Raw genomic sequence first — 16,367 nt, 5'->3', positions numbered from 1 at the left:
TATACCTACTCCCTCATCCCTCACCATCCACACTGTGCTCTCACTCGGCTTTTCTCATAGAATTCCTTCTCACTTCTTTCATTTCATTTCTTGTGCAGAGTTTGCCAACTCACTCCTATAACTCCACTTCAGTGACAGATTAACGACCTCACAATGCTTCCAGTGTTTCTTACGTTGTTGTCTTCTAGAGCGCCGTCTCTCCAGAGGCATAACACGCTGCCAGGAGGTAATGACCATCGCTAATTTATTGATGTCCACGTGCAACTAATATTTAGACAATTCCTCTGAGGTATTTCCAGGCCTGGTCTTCTTCAAAATCCCGACTCTTCCTCTCTCTTTGTCACATTTACTCTTTCAGTTTTCTAGCTACTACGCTTTTTGTATTTAACTCTGTGTGTGTGCGCGCAGACAGACAGACAGATATACTTTATTGATCCTGAGGGAAATTAGGTTTCGTTACAGTCGCACCAACCAAGAATAATGTAGAAATATAGCAATATAAGCCATAAATAATTAAATAATAAAAAGTAAATTATGCCAAGTGGAAATTAGTCCAGGACCAGCCTATTGGCTCAGGGTGTCTGACAATCCGAGGGAGGAGTCGTAAAGTTTGATGTCCACAGGCAGGAATGACTTCCTACCATGCTCAGTGTTGCATCTCGGTGGAATGAGTCTCTGGCTGAATGTACTCCTGTGCCTAACCAGTACATTATGGAGTGGATGGGAGACATTGTCCAGGATGGCATGCAACTTAGACAGCATCGTCTTTTTAGACACAACCGTCAGAGAGTCTAGTTCCACCCCCACAACATCACTGGCCTTACGAATGAGTTTGTTGATTCTGTTGGTGTATGCCATCCTCAGCCAGCTGTCCCAGCACACAACAGCAAACATGATAGCACTGGCCACCACAGACTCGTGGAACATCCTCAGCATCGTCTGGCAGATGTTAAAGGATCTTAGTCTCCTCAGGAAATAGATTCACCAGCAGATATAATATCAATTTAATGTTTGGGGACTCATTCCCTGACCAAACAACTCAAATCAAGAGTCTGCCTCTGGGGGGGTGGAGGAAAATATCTTTAATCAAAAAAGCCCTTAAATTACATTTATTGTGGCTTGTTTTGGTATGTGTTGATAGCTCTCGTTCAAATAATCAATTCGAATTTTATTTTTACAATGTAAGAACATTTCTCAGAATAGCTATTTAATCAAAGATTTGGGAATATGTTATAAGGAAGCAGATTCACGGGTTTGGTAAGTGAGATAGAAGACACGGATCGACACACACAGAATGCTGGAGGAACTCAGCAGGCCCGGCAGCATCTATGGAAAAGTGAACAGTCGAGGTTTCGGGCCGAGACCTTTCAGCGGGACTGGAGGGAAAAAGAAGATGAGTGGTAGAATTAAAAGGTCGGAGGAGTAAAGGGAGAAGCAAGGTGATAGTTGAAACCGGGAGGGGCTGGAGTGAAGCAAACAGTTGGGAAGTTGTTTGGCGAAAGAGATACAGGACTGGAAAAGGGGGAGTCTGATAGGAGAGGACAGACGGCCATGGAAGAAAACAAACGGAGGAGGAGCACCAGAGGGAGGCGATGGCAGGCAAAAGGAGTTAAGGTGAGAGAGGGAACAGGAGATGCGAAATGGTGAAAGGGTGAGGGGGCATTACAGGAAGTCCGAGAAATCGAGGCAGGATCGGATTGAATGGCGGAGCAGGCTGGAGAAGCTAGATATCCCCTCCGACTTCTGTTTTCAATGTTCGCTCTTTGTGATCGGTGGCTCAGAAAGAGGACTTACAGCACATTTGACAACCAGTATATATTTCAATGAGAGATCGAATGCTGTCATGTATGATGTCCGGGATTCAACCCCCGGCATCTCCAGGTTGGTGACAGTGAATTGAAAAATCGGCGGGAAGTTCCAGATGGCGAAATTCCGAGCAACACACAAAATGCTGGAGTAACTCAGATGGCCATGGGATAAGCAACTGCCAAACTGCATTTACACCGTCCTACGCGGGAGAGTTAAGACCTGGGCCTTTACTGGGCGGGTCAGAGAGGAGGGAAGGTGGAGAAAACGAGAAAGAGGAGAAACAGGGAATCCACAAAAGAAAGTGAAGTACGCGGGTATGAAACAGGAAAAAGACGGAACGGTCCCAGACATATACAGACACAGAACCTGACCCAGACATGTACAGACACAGAACCAGACAATGACATGTACAGATACAGAAACATAAGCGCATACATACATATATAAATAGATACACACAAAAAAGCGTAGCATTCATAGCTCAACAATTGGGTTTAATTCTTGTAGCAGAGTGGCGCAGCGGAAGCGTGCTGGGCCCATAACCCAGAGGTCGATGGATCGAAACCATCCTCTGCTATGTTCTCTGTTGGCGGTAGCAAGTATTTACCTTTGTGTTTTAAAATACGTTTGCAGCTATAACAAGAAATCGCAATTCAATTGAAATTTGTCATTTATTGGTACCCTTTTAAATAGTCGTCTCTGTGGCGCAATCGGTGAGCGCGTTCGGCTGTTAACCGAAAGGTTGGTGGTTCGAGCCCACCCAGGGACGCTAGTGATTCAATAGCTTTTTTCCTCTCTCTCTCGTACAAGAGAACATATGCAACTGCATCTATGGAATAAAGTACACAGTCGATTTTTCAGGTCGAAACCCTTCTTCAGGATCACGAAGCAGCCTGGCCTGCTGAGTTCCTTCAGCATTTTGTGCATGTTGCTTGGATTTCCAGCATCTGCACATATTCCCGTCTGTGATTCGACTGCTACACTGCGAAGTCTCTTCCGTGGATTTGAATTGAATAGACTTTATTAATTACGTCCTTTACATACGTGAGGAGTAAGAAAATTCACGTTACGTCTCCGTCTAAATGTGTAATGTACAACTTATGTAATTTATATGTTATAAATTGTATGTACAACAGAACAGTCAATATAACATAGAAATACGATTGTATCAGCGTGAATTAATCGGTCTGATGGCCTGGTGGAAGAAGCTGTCCCGGAGCCTGTTGGTCCTGGCTTTTATGCTGCCGTACTCTTTCCCGGATGGCAGCAGCGGGAACAGTTTGAGATTGGGGTGACTCGGGTCCCCAACGATCCTTCAGGTCCTATTTACACACCTGTCTTTGTAAATATCCTGGATAGTGGGAAGTTCACATCTACAGGTGTCCTAACATGCCCGCAACACTCTCTGCAAAGCCCTACGATTGAGGGAATTACAGTTCCCACCCCAGGCAGTGATGTAGCCAGTCAGGATGGTTCCCTGTAGAACGTCTTTAGGATTTGGGGATCCTTATTAAATTTCTTCAACCGTCTGAGGTAAAAGAGGCGCTGTCGTGCCTTTTTCACCACACAGCCGGTAGGTACAGTCTGGGGTGAACTACATATACCTGTCTGGACACGCCCCCCCCCCCATGCTGACTGCTCCTATGGCTCCTATTACAGACCGTGGCTCCTCCCACGGACCCCGGTATAAAGGCGATTGGAGACACAGCCACGGCCTCAGTCTCCAGGATGTAGTATGGTGGTCATTTGCTTCTTGTTTTTTCTTCCAGCCAATAAAAGCCTATATCTCGTCTCACGTCTCCGACAGTTATTGATGGTGCATCACAGACCTCGTGAGATCCTCGCTGATGTTTATACCGAGGAACTGAAAGCCGTTCACCCTCACAACCCATCCATTGATGTCAATATGGGATGCCTACACTGAAGCAGTGTGAATCTTCCCATCGATGAGAGTTCAGTGAAACCCTCTCTCACTGCTCCCCCTCTGTGATCTCAGCTCTTTTTTTCTGCTGCTTTTCATTACCAGCTGGGAACCTCTACGCTGTCCGGTGGCCGGCGCTCCCTACTGCTGCCGCAACGGGCTCAGTGGGAATTGAATCTGTTCTACGTGTTTCAGTCACATATACCGAAATACTGTGAAACGCTTCTCATCCTCACTGTTCATAGAGATCAAGACATTACACAGTGTATTGGGAGAGAACAAGGTGAAGCAATAACAAAATGCAGAATAAAGTGTAACAGCGACAGGGAAAGCACGGGACAGGTAAATAATAAGGTGCAGCTTCATACCGAGGTAGATTGTGAGATCAAACGACCGTCCTATCTTACGGGAAACCGTTCAATAGACACAGCAGTGGGACTGAAACTATCCCTGAGACTGTGAATTGTGCTTTCAGGCTTTTGTACCTTCTGCCGGATGGAAGAGCGGAATGAGAGAATATCCGGGGCGCGTTGTGTCTTTGATCACATTCAGTTTGGGGCACTGGCTCATCCAACATGAGGGATCACCACCATCGTACGTGAGAGCTCCATCTGATCCATTGGAGTGAATTTCATTCACCCCAAATTGCCCATGAATTCAAAGAAGTTCATAGTGCTAAAAGTGTACAAACTGCGATGGCCGGGAATCGAACCCGGGTCAGCTGCTTGGGAAGCAGCTATGCTCACCACTATACCACCACCGCACCGTGATACAAACGAGATGGCGTTACTGAATGTTCTCTTGTGCTACAAGATTGTGTAACTGGATTACCAGTTTCTGAGCTGTTTTCTGAAGGATCATTCCTCACTCTATTGCAGTTCCTATTCTGACCAGTAGAGGTCGCGACATTCCGAAGACTGGAGGAACACAGCACCTGGGATCCGAGTGAAGGGAGAATCGACCCGAGAGATTCGAAGGGCTGCAAATGGTTTTTCTGCTTCACGTATCAGAAAGTGGGAAACAACTGCTGATTATAAATATCCGTTCAAACAACACGCAGTTGGACGCTAATTGAAACCCTTCCTTTGGCCAGTCCTTGAACTCAGTAAATGACCGAATCGCTGAAGAATGCTGAGACCCCTCCAGTCACACGGTGAGGAAGGGATGAGTAAAAAACGACAGCTCTACACTCAGCAAACAAGCATCAGAGTGACTTTAAGAACTCTCCTAAACCCTGATATCCGTATGAGATTCCACACTCTTGTTTATTCCTCGTTAGTTCAATCCCCGCCTGTCACGCAGGAGACTGGGGTTCAATTCACCGACGGGGGGAAAATTTTCCTGTTTCAAATGAAGACGGGATTAGAAGATGGGACAATCTAGTGTGCAAATAGCCCGGAACTGGAGAGTTTCCCGAGAACAAGGGACGTTCTGTTCAGCGTTTTCTTTTCAGTTTTGCCTCAAAGTGTCTGTACCTCAACGCCTTTCGGCGTTACACTCGGTGACCGAATCCTTCACTCTGAAGTATTACATGTCGACACACAAAATGCTGGAGGAATTCAACAGGCCATCCAGCACCTACGGAAAAGAGTTTAGTCGACATTATAGGAAAGATGTCAACAAAATAGAGAGAGTACAGAGGAGATTTACTACAATGTTACCTGGGTTTCAGCACCTAAGTTACAGAGAAAGGTTGAACAAGTTAGGTCTTTATTCTTTGGAGCGTAGAAGGTTGAGGGGGGACTTGACAGAGGTATTTAAAATTATGGGGGGGGGATCGATAGAGATGAAGTGGATACGCTTTTTTCCATTGAGAGTAGGGGAGATTCAAACCAGAGGAGAGAGTTAAGGGGCAAAAGTTTAGGGGCAACTCGAGGGGGAACTTATTTACTCAGAGAGTGGTAACTGTGTAGAACGAGCTTCTTGTAGAAGTGGTAGAGGCAGGTTCGATTTTGCCATTTACAAAAAAGAATGGATAGGTATACGGACAGGAAAGGATTGGACGTTATGGGCTGAGTGCAGGTAGGTGGGACGAGGTGAGAGTAAGCGTTCGGCACGGACTAAAAGGGCCGAGATGGCCTGTTTCCGTGCGGTAATCGTTATATTGTTATATTTCGGGCCGATACCATTCATCAGTCCTGAGTTTCTCCGACATTTTGTGTTGTCTGGATGTCCAGCATCTGCCCGTTTTCTCGTTTGAAATTAACAACACAGTTGAAATCTGCTTTAGGGAATATAGATTGTGCTCAAACCTTAAGAGGAGGTGATGTGCCAATCGTTAAGATAAGAAACTGTGACAATACATCAGATTTGAAGGCTTTATTTTGTTAAAAATAAAATAGTATCTCTGTTGTCTAATGAAAATAGAGGTATCAAAGGTGTTAGAACAGGTGTTCTGGTGGAGATTTCGATAGAAGAGTTTCAATTTCATTTATTGGGAGGCAAGATTAAGAAGACGCTGCGTGTTGTTGCAGTGTTTCACTGCACGTAGTTCACTGTGGGATCATTCATGGAATGGTTTGTTTGTAGAAGGAGTTTTAGGTGTTTCCTATCACTGTGCGTTAATGATGGGAAAAATATGAGATTTAATGTTTATAATAGTTTAGAAACTGCTGTAGATTTAACTCCACTTTCAAGCATTCTGGCTGGAGTGAGTGAGTTACGGTATGTCATGGGTGATGAAACATTGGGGAGTAAACACAAGGAAATCTGCAGATGCTGGAAATTTAAGCATCACACACAAAATGCTGGTGGAACACAGCAGGCCAGGCAGCATCTATAGAAGCGCTGTCGACGTTTCGGGCCGAGACCTGTGTCCTGACGAAGAGTCTCAGCCCGAAACGTCGACAGCGCTTCTCCTATAAACATTGGGGAGTGGTCATTCTCCTATATTTATAAGCTTGTGTTTGGAGTTACATTGGGGACAGGAGTCTGTTTTTCGGAGTTGGAATGTTGGTAAATCAAGAGGTTTTACTTGATGAACGTCTATCGGGGCTGAACATTGAGGATAGTGTGGATTTCTGCAATGAATGGTTACGTCACATCATTCATCAAACTGTTGTGCAAGTGTCCCCTGTTAAAAATAGCATTAATAGGAGGAAGGCTGGACCATGGTGGATTGAGGAGTGCACAGACACACTTAGGAGTGTGATAAGGTGGTTGGGAGAGTTTGAGAACTATCACTCTCTGAGAGATCTTATTAAATAGGAAAGGGCACAGGCTGTGGTGAGGAAATTGGTGAAGGTTCTGTAAGAGATTTACTGGAGGTAATCTTGTGACAGTGTTGACAGGATATTAAACTTGGAGGTGTTCTGGGAATGATTAAGAAAATTGGGTGGGGGCAATCCATAGGGTTATTAATATCCCAGTATTGATCAAGGAAGATGATTGTTACTGAAATAGAGAAGGTTGAACTTTGTGGCGATGTCAGGGGCAAGTTTTTTACGCAGAGCGTGGTGAGTGCATGAAATCGGCTGCTGCCAAAGGTTGTGGAGGTGGATACAATAGAGTCTTTTAAGAGACTAAGTTACTGCTACTCACAGGAACTTGATTATACTGTGCTTGCATCGGAATATCCACTCCGCTTTGCAAGTAACACAGAATAAATGAGTAATTAAAAGTGCGGTACAGACAATTATGTGCAAAAACAGCGGGCACCCAACACATGAGATACGTAAATGTTTGGAGAGGGAAGGAGAGCACCGTGGTGTATTTGTGTCTCCACCGTGGATACTGTTTCAAGGGATGTGTGGATCAAAATTAGATCGCAATCATTTACACCCATCACCCAAACATAGATGATTAAGAACAGTGGTGCCTCATAGCGCTGACTAATTTAAAATAAAATGTTGGAACTGTTTGATCTCAGAGACACGACGCATACTGAGACAAGGGTTCTTTGGAAAATCATTGGATCATGGGGGAGGTTAGGAGCTAGGTTTGAACTTTAAGAATACTCTACAGGCAGCTCACGTGTTTGGTTTCGAGAAAATGCAGGTGTGGGGAAATGCAGGTCAGGGCAGAAACCAGTAGAGAGATTGCAGAAGAGAATTGACGCCGCACCCGAATGCGCTTTTTCCCAATGAGTGGAGCCGTTGTTGGAGACTCAAACTGCGGGTTCAGATGTGCTCATGTGGGGCGTTCTGTTCGAAACTGTACAGGCGACTTTCATGGAATGCAAATGATAACACAAATCAGAGATTGGAGTTACCGAAGCGACAGAATAAGTTGAAATTTTGGTTAATATGGTTATTTCATGCTTTAAGCTTGTTTACTTGTGCAAGACGAATAAGTTCCAACATTTCGTTGCTCTAAAAGCTTGGAGTAACTCATTTCTTCGGTGTTACCGGATTGTTACTGATTTATTTTAGCAAGGGTTTAACCCCTAAGAGAAAACAATTTTCAGGAATGGTTTAAAGTGTGAATGTCTGTATGTTATGATTCTGTAAAATGTGTCCACGTGTGAGTTCACATGAAAGTGACTTGTTTGTGTCTGTGTGTGTGTGTGTGCGCGCGCGTGTGTGCGTGTGACAGAGGGAGAGAGAGAGAGAGAGAGAGAGAGAGAGAGAGAGAGAGAGAGAGAGAGAGAGAGAAAGGAGTTGTTTTCAGAGATTGTATCAGTATTGAGGGGTCCCACCAAACAGCCCGATTTCTTCTCCTTCGTTGCTTGGAAACTGTGTAAATGTTTATCATCGTGGGAATTAACTACTTGTTCTAAGTTTTGCGGTTGCTTGTGGAAGGCGCTGAAAGAAGACAGTGCAAGGGTTGTCTTTTGTGTTTTGTCTTGTTTGTGTTTTCGTTTGGTGTTTCATTGTTTTTCCTTTTCATTGTTATTAGAGAAACTCAGCTTCCACACTGGCCAGTTGTAGACTGGGTTTCGTCGGGAATGTATGCATTTCTATATAGATTTGTATGCAATTCTATTCCTGATATGAAATGCCGACATTTCAAAGGGGAATGGACAGTCAGGAAAATTGCTCATTGGCGGACAGTAAAATTTGTAATTTGAATTTAACTTCTAGGGAGGAATCCTAAAAGCTGATTTAGCAACAAAACTGCTTCCTCTTTCAGAATACAAAATATGCTGCTCAGGACTTTTAGGCACTGGAACTAGACACTAGAGTACTACAGCATATTACAGGCTCTTCGGGCCCCAAAGTTGTGCCGAACCATATAATCCTCTAAAAAGATGTACTAAACCCACACTACCCCGCAACACTCCATTTTTTCTTTCATCAATGCATCTGTCCAAGAGGTTATTAAATTCTCCTAATGTTTCAACCTCCACCACTATCACTGGCAAGTCATTCCAGGCACCCACAACACTCTGTGTAAAAAACACTTACCCCTGATGTTTCCCCTAAACTTCCCTCTGGTGGTTTTCATGCCCTGGGAAACAGGTCCAGGCCATCCACCCTATCTATCCCTCTCATAATCTTGAAGACATCTGTTAAGTCCCTTCCCATCCTTCTGCGCTCCAGAGAAAAGCTAGCTTTGCTAACCTTGCCTCATAAGACTTCTTTTCCAATCCAGGCAACATCCTGGTAAATCTCCGCTGCACCTTTCGATGGCTTCCACATCCTTTCTATAATGAGCTGACCAGAACTGAGCACAATCCTCTAAGTGCGGTCTCACCAGCGATTTGTAGAGTTGCAACATGACCTCTCTACTTTTGAACTCAGTCCCCCTATTAATGAAGTCTAGCATCCCATAGGCCTTCTTGAACATCCTATCAGCTTGTGCAGCGACGTTGAGTGAAGTACGGATTTGAAACACTCTGTTCATCCACACTCTTAAGTAACCGACCATTAACCGTGTACTCAGCCTTCTCGTTTGCCCTTCCAAAATGCATCACCTCACACTTATCCGGATTGAAATCCATCTGCCTCTTTTCTGCCCAACTCTGTATCCTGTCTATATCCTCTTGTAACCTCCAACAACTTACAGCTCCATCCAGAACTCCTCCAATCTTCGTGTCATCCGCAAACTTACTCGCCCATCCTTCCGCCTCTTCATCCAGGTCATTTATAAAAATCACAAAGAGCAGGGTTCCCAAGACAGTAACTTGCGGCACTCCACTAGTCACTGAACTCCAGGCAAAATATTTTCCTTTCACTGCTACCCTCTGCTTTCTTCCTGTAAGCCAGTTTGTTTTATCTAAACAGCCAGGGTTCCACTGATCCCATGCCTCATGACTCTCTGTGTAAGCATATCGTGGGGAGGGGGGGGGGCATTGTCAAAAGCCTTGCTAAACTCCATATAGACCACATCTACCGCCCTACCCTCATCAATTTATTTTGTTACCTCTTCAGAAAATTCAATTAGGCTCGTGAAGTACGACCTTCCCTTCACAAAGTCATGTTGACTATCCTTGAGTAGACTGTACTTCTCCAAATGCTCGTATATCCCAACCTTAAGAATCCTTTTCAGTAGTTTGCAGACCACCAACGTGAAACTCACCGGTCTATAGTTCCCAGGATTCTCCCTATTACCTTTCTTAAACAAGGGAACTACATTTGGTATTCTCCAATCCACCGGCACCTCCCCTGCAGCCAAAGAGGATTCAAAGATCATAGCTGCTGATCCAGCGATCTCTTCTCTCAATTCTCACAGCAACCTGGGGTATATCATATCCGGCCCTGGGGCCTTAGCCACTTTGATGTGTTTAAGAAGATCCAGCACTTCTTCTTCCTCAATCTCCACATTGTCCAGCACACAGGCCTGTTCTATTTCGCCCTCACCCTGATCAATGTCCTTTTCACTTGTGAATGCTGAAGCAAAGTATTCATTTATAACCTTCCCAACCTCCACCGCCGCCCGACACATGTGGCCTTCTTTATTCTTTAGTGGCCAAATCTTCATTCTTGTCATTCTTCTATTCTTCACATACGCATAGAACGCCTTGGGGCTCTCCTTAACCCTACATGCCAAGGCCTTCTCATGGCCCCTTCGAGCTCTCCTAAGACCTTTCTTAAACTCCTTCTTGACTACACTATATTTCTCATAAGCAACACCCCCCACCCCCACGCTCCCTGATTCTTATATCTAACATATGCTTCCTTCTTTCTCTTGACGAGTTGCCTCATGTGCTTCGTCAGCCAAGGTTCCCTTTTCCTACTTTTTTTTTCTTGTCTCAGTAGGACAAACCTATCCTGAACCCAGCACAAGTAGTCCCTAAACTTCGTCCACATTACTTCTGTGCGTTCACCCTTAAACATCTACTTCCAATTTACTCTCGCAAGTTCCTGCCGCATCCCTTCATAGTTAGCCCTTCACCAGTTAAGCTCTTTTCCATTTTGTCTAGTTTTTTTTTAATCCTTTTCCATAGCTATGCTGAAGCTAAGAGTGCTGTGGTCATTCTCACCAAAAAGCTCCACCAGCAAGAGGTCTGCACCTGACCAGATTCATTGCCCAGAACTGGATCCAGTATTGCCTCTCCTCTCGTCGGTCAGTCCACATACTCTGTCAGGAATCCTTCTTGAACACACCTGCTTCAGCCCCATCTGCTCCCTTGCAGTCAGGAGGTGGCAGTCAATATGAGCCAAGTTGAAATCACCCATAACGACAACCCTGTATTTTCTGCGCCATTCTAAATTCTGCCTGCTTATCCACTCCTCGGTGTCCCGAGGGCTTCTTGGAGGGCTATAGTCTACTCCCAGCACAGTGATTTATCCCTTCCTATTTCTGACTTCCACCCTACAGAGACTCAGTTGACACTCCCTCTACAGCGTCCTCCCTTTCTATAGCCGTGATACTATCCCTGACCAGGAATGCTACTCGCCCTCCCCTTTTCTACCTCCCATCCTATTCCTTTCAAAACACCTAAACCCCGGGACCTGCATCAGACAATCCTGCCCTTCCTCCAGCCAAGTTTCAGTGACGGCCACAACATCGTAGTTCCACGTACTGATCCATTCTGTAAGTTCATATCCTTAATTCCTAATACTCCTAGCGTTGAAATAGACACATTTCAACCCCTCTAACTGGCTACATTTGTGTTTGTCCCCTGTCTGTGCTTCCTCGCCAACTCAGAACACATTGCATCATGCCCTTGTCCTTCTACCCTAATCTCTACACTCACATTCTGATTCCCACCCCCTGCTGACCTAGTTTAAACCCTTCCCAAGAGCTCTAGCAAACCTGCCCGCAAGGTTACTGGTCCGTTTCCATTTCAGGTGCAGCCCGTCCTTTTTGTAGAGGTCAGACCTTCCCTAGAAGAGATCTCAATGATCCAGAAGTCTGAACCCCTGCCCCCTGACCCAACTATTCAGCCATGCATTCATCTGCCATACCTTCCTGTTCCTGCCTTCTCTGTCTCGTAGCACAGGCAGCAATCCTGAGATGTCTACCCTTAAGGTCATACTTTTTAACTTCTTTCCTAACTCTCTATATCCCTTCTTCAGCACCTCATCCCTACTCCTATCTATGTCATTTATCCCCACGTGGACCATGACATCTGGCTGCTCACGCTCTCTCCTGAGAATACCCAGAACTCGATACGACATATCGTGGATCGTGGAACCAGAGAGACCATCCTAGATTCTCGATCTCTCTTATAAAACCTTTTATCTGTGCCCCTAACTATCGAATCCCCTATCACTACTGCTCTCCTCTTTTCCCTCCTTCCTTTCTGAGCTAAGGGTCCAGAATCGGTGCCAGAGACGCGACTACTACAACATGTCCCAGGTAGGTCCTTCCCAACAACAGTATCCAAAACCGTATACTTATTGTTGGTAGGAACGGCCACAGGGAGGCTTTGCTCTTCCTGTCTGTTCCCCTTCTCTCTCCTGACAGTCACCCAGTTACCTGTCTCCTGATTTTTAGGGGTGACTGTCTCTCTGAAACACCGATCTATTACTTCCTCTGCCTCCCAGATGATCCAAAGTTCATCCCGCTCCAACTCCAGTTCCGTAACTCCGTTTGACAGGAGCTGCAGCTAGATGCACCTTTTTCAGGTGTAAGTCTCAGAGACAATTGTGCTGTCTCTGTCTTCCCACATCCTACAATCGGAGCACTGGACTTCCCTATCTACTGCCTTCATTACCAACTCCTAGGTTAATTAAATTAATTAAAGAAACTTACCTGGCCTTACCTCACTGTGGGCAAACTAGTCCTCCGCCTCTTCTCGCCGAAGTCTCTCGAGCCAATTCCTCAATGCCCCACTCCTTCACTGGCCCACTCACTCACTGGCCGCTCTGCTTGAGCTACTCCTCTTTTTATTTGTTTCAGCTTTTAATTTTCGATTGCCCAATCAACGGCTTTCTGCTGAGTCTGAGCTAATCAAATCTTGATTAACTTGGTTGAACAATCCAACTACCAAAGCTGCCAAAACCTCTCGAGCCAAAGCCTCAAAGCTACACTCCTTCAGTGGCCTACTCACTCACTAGCCGCTCTCCACTGACATATTTTGACATATTGATTTTGATTGTGAGGGCCATTGGAAAGATACTTTTGAAATAACAAGTGTTTTGTAATGTAATGGGTAAATGGGAGTCCAATTTAAATATTGGACTTGTCCAAACAGCACTTCCGTAATTATCTAACCACTGTAGGATGCTTGGATTAAAATGTCCTGATCAGTCAGTCTTAGCACTGTAGGGTTGAGATGTACCCGGAAAAGGTATCAAAGATTCCACCTTCCTTGCAAATAATCTTTGTTGTACTGGAGAACAGCATGGCGTCAGAATATAATAGCGAACAAAGTTCAAAATTTAAAGATTAAACTATATTTAATACTGAACTATATACACTTCAACACATGAAGATTCACAGTAAACATCAGGAAACACAAGAGAATCGATGAAAGACTGCACTCAACAAACACAGCAAACAAACAATGTGCACGAGACTATAAACTACGCAAATACAGTAAAAAGAAAACGAACAAAATATTGACAACAAATAAATAATCAATGAAAGTTAAGAACATGAAATAATCAGTCTTGAAAGTGAGTCTATAGGTACTGGGTACAGCTCAGTGTTCGGTAAATCAAGTTAACCGTTCTTTTTCAAGAATCTGATGGTTGAGGGTAATGGACCTGCTGATGTGTTACCTCCTTCCTGATGGAACTGTGTGAAGAGGGCATGACTTGCATGGTCGGGGTACTGCATTCTGGGTAGATGTGCTCAGCGGTAGGGAGGCCTCTACCTGTGCTGAACAGGGCTCTATCCATTATGTTCTGTGGGCTTTTCCGTACAAGGGCATGGGTGGTTCCATGTCAGGTCCACAAGCCACCAGTCAATGTACTCTCCACCATACATCTGTTGAAGTCTGTCAAACATTTAGATGACACGTAGAGCGCTGCCGTGCCTTCTTTGTAATAGGAGGTATTTAACCTGTTAAGTACCTGTGACATGTGACAGTGGTGTACTTGTCACGTGACAGGTGTTGAAGCTATACTGGACTTGAGGTAATGGTCTTGTTGTGATGGAGTGACGTCATTTTCCCGCCAGTAGAGGTCATGTGACAGGTTTTTTTTTACAGGGTATAAAAGAAGGACCCCTCCCTGTGAGGTGGGGCAGTTCGTGGCTGGATTTGCCATGTTGACTTCATGCCACTGCGTGATTTAATGTTATGACGCAGTTTAGTTGAAAGATGTCGTTTTATTTAATGCCTAAAGTTTATAAGGTCATTGCCAGCAGTTTCTTTATAATACTGCTAGTTGAGAATCAGTGGGGATTGAAGATCGGAGTTCGGGAGTTAAAAGATCGAGGAAAGTCGATTTTGACGGTGAAACAGGTTCGAACATGTTTGATCCTTATTCGGACGGAATTCGTTGACTGTGCTCGTGTTAATCCCTGCGAATAGCAGAAAGGATTGAGTACAGTGTTGTAAAGGAAAGGTCAGTGCCTTTAAGCCGTTTCATTTTTCTTCTTCGTAAATTCTTTGTGGGAAAAGTGTGGTTCGACTGGGAATCGCACAAGACGACGTGAAAGAGAATTTAAATTTTTGCAATACTACTTTGAAGAACTGTTTTTGCAACATCGCTTTAAGAACTGTTTCAGCTTCATTGCTTTAAGAACTGTTTAAGCTGCCGCACAGCAGCTGATTTCCGGTTACGTTAGTGATTTGTTTACTTTTGGGGGTTTGTTTTTCAGTGTTTTAATAAACGTTTTATTTGTTATCAAAAACCTGACTCTCTCATATATTTATTGTTGCTGAGTCCGTAACAAACCATATAACCATATAACAATTACAGCACGGAAACAGGCCATCTCGGCCCTTCTAGTCCATGCCGAATTTTGGTATTTGCCTAGTCTAGTATTTGCTGGGCCCAGGAGAAATAATCTGAAATGATAAAACTGAGGAATTTATACCTACTCCCTCATCCCTCACCATCCACACTGTGCTCTCACTCGGCTTTTATCATAGAATTCCTTCTCACTTCTTTCATTTCATTTCTTGTGCAGAGTTTGCCAACTCACTCCTATAACTCCACTTCAGTGACAGATTAACGACCTCACAATGCTTCCAGTGTTTCTTACGTTGTTGTCTTCTAGAGCGCCGTCTCTCCAGAGGCATAACACGCTGCCAGGAGGTCATGACCATCGCTAATTTATTAATGTCCACGTGCAACTAATATTTAGACAATTCCTCTGAGGTATTTCCAGGCCTTGTCTTCTTCAATATCCCGGGTGTGTGTGTGTGTGTGTGTGTGTGTGTGTGTGTGTGTGTGTGTGTGTGTGTGTTTGTGTGTGTGTGTGTGTGTGTGTGTGTTTGTGTGTGTGTGTGTGTGTGTGTGTGTGTGTGTGTGTGCGTGTGTGTGTGTGTGTGTGTGTGTGTGTGCGCGTGCGCGTACGCGCGCGTGAGATTCAAACGGACAAACAGATATACTTTATTGATCCTGAGGGAAATTGGGTTTTGTTACAGTCGCACCAACCAAGAATAGTGTAGAAATATAGCAATATAAACCATAAATAATTAAATAATAATAAGTAAATTATGCCAAGTGGAAATTAGTCCAGGACCAGCGTATTGGCTCAGGGTGTCTGACACTCCGAGGGACGAGTTGTAAAGTTTGATGTCCACAGGCAGGAATGACTTCCTATGATGCTCAGTGTTACATCTCGGTGGAATGAGTCTCTGGCTGAATGTACTCCTGTGCCTAACCAGTAGATTATGGAGTGGATTGGAGACATTGTCCGAGGTGGCATGCAACTTGGACAGCATCGTCTTTTTAGACACAACTGTCAGAGTGTCCAGTTCCATCCCCACAACATCACTGGCCGTACGAATGAGTTTGTTGATTCTGTTTGGTGTCTGCTACCCTCAGCCAGCTGCCCCCGAACACAACAGCAAACATGATAACTGGCCACCACAGCCTCGTAGAACATCCTCAGCATCGTCTGGCAGATGTTAAAGGATCTTAGTCTCTTCGGGAAATAGATTCACCAGCAGATATAATATCAATTTAATGTTTGGGAACTCATTCCCTGACCAAACAACTCAAATCAAGAGTTTAGCTCTCGGGGGGGGGGGGGGGGGGGGGAAGAAAATTTCTTTAATCAAAAAGGCCCTTAAATTACATTTTTTGTGGCTTGTTTTGGTATGTGTTGATAGCTCTCCTTAAATTAATCAATTCCAATTTTATTTTTACAATGTAAGAACATTTCTCAGAATAGCTATTTAATCAAAGAT

The 16,367-nt window shown here is 44.5% G+C and overlaps 3 non-coding genes across 3 annotated transcripts; 2 read left to right on the top strand and 1 right to left on the bottom strand.

Moving 5' to 3' along the window:
- The first annotated feature begins 2,314 nt into the window (after nucleotides 1–2,314).
- On the top strand, nucleotides 2,315–2,386 carry trnam-cau (transfer RNA methionine (anticodon CAU)). The gene has a single exon. It is a non-coding gene; the product is annotated as a tRNA-Met (tRNA).
- A 118-nt stretch (nucleotides 2,387–2,504) lies between these two features.
- trnan-guu (transfer RNA asparagine (anticodon GUU)) lies at nucleotides 2,505–2,578 on the top strand. Its single transcript has one exon. It is a non-coding gene; the product is annotated as a tRNA-Asn (tRNA).
- A 1,843-nt stretch (nucleotides 2,579–4,421) lies between these two features.
- On the bottom strand, nucleotides 4,422–4,493 carry trnag-ccc (transfer RNA glycine (anticodon CCC)). Its single transcript has one exon. It is a non-coding gene; the product is annotated as a tRNA-Gly (tRNA).
- Nucleotides 4,494–16,367: the final 11,874 nt, after the last annotated feature.

The sequence above is a fragment of the Hemitrygon akajei genome, chromosome 28, assembly GCF_048418815.1.
Source record: "Hemitrygon akajei chromosome 28, sHemAka1.3, whole genome shotgun sequence".
NCBI classification, from domain to species: Eukaryota; Metazoa; Chordata; class Chondrichthyes; order Myliobatiformes; family Dasyatidae; genus Hemitrygon; species Hemitrygon akajei.
This window is presented reverse-complemented; position numbering and strand designations above follow the sequence as displayed.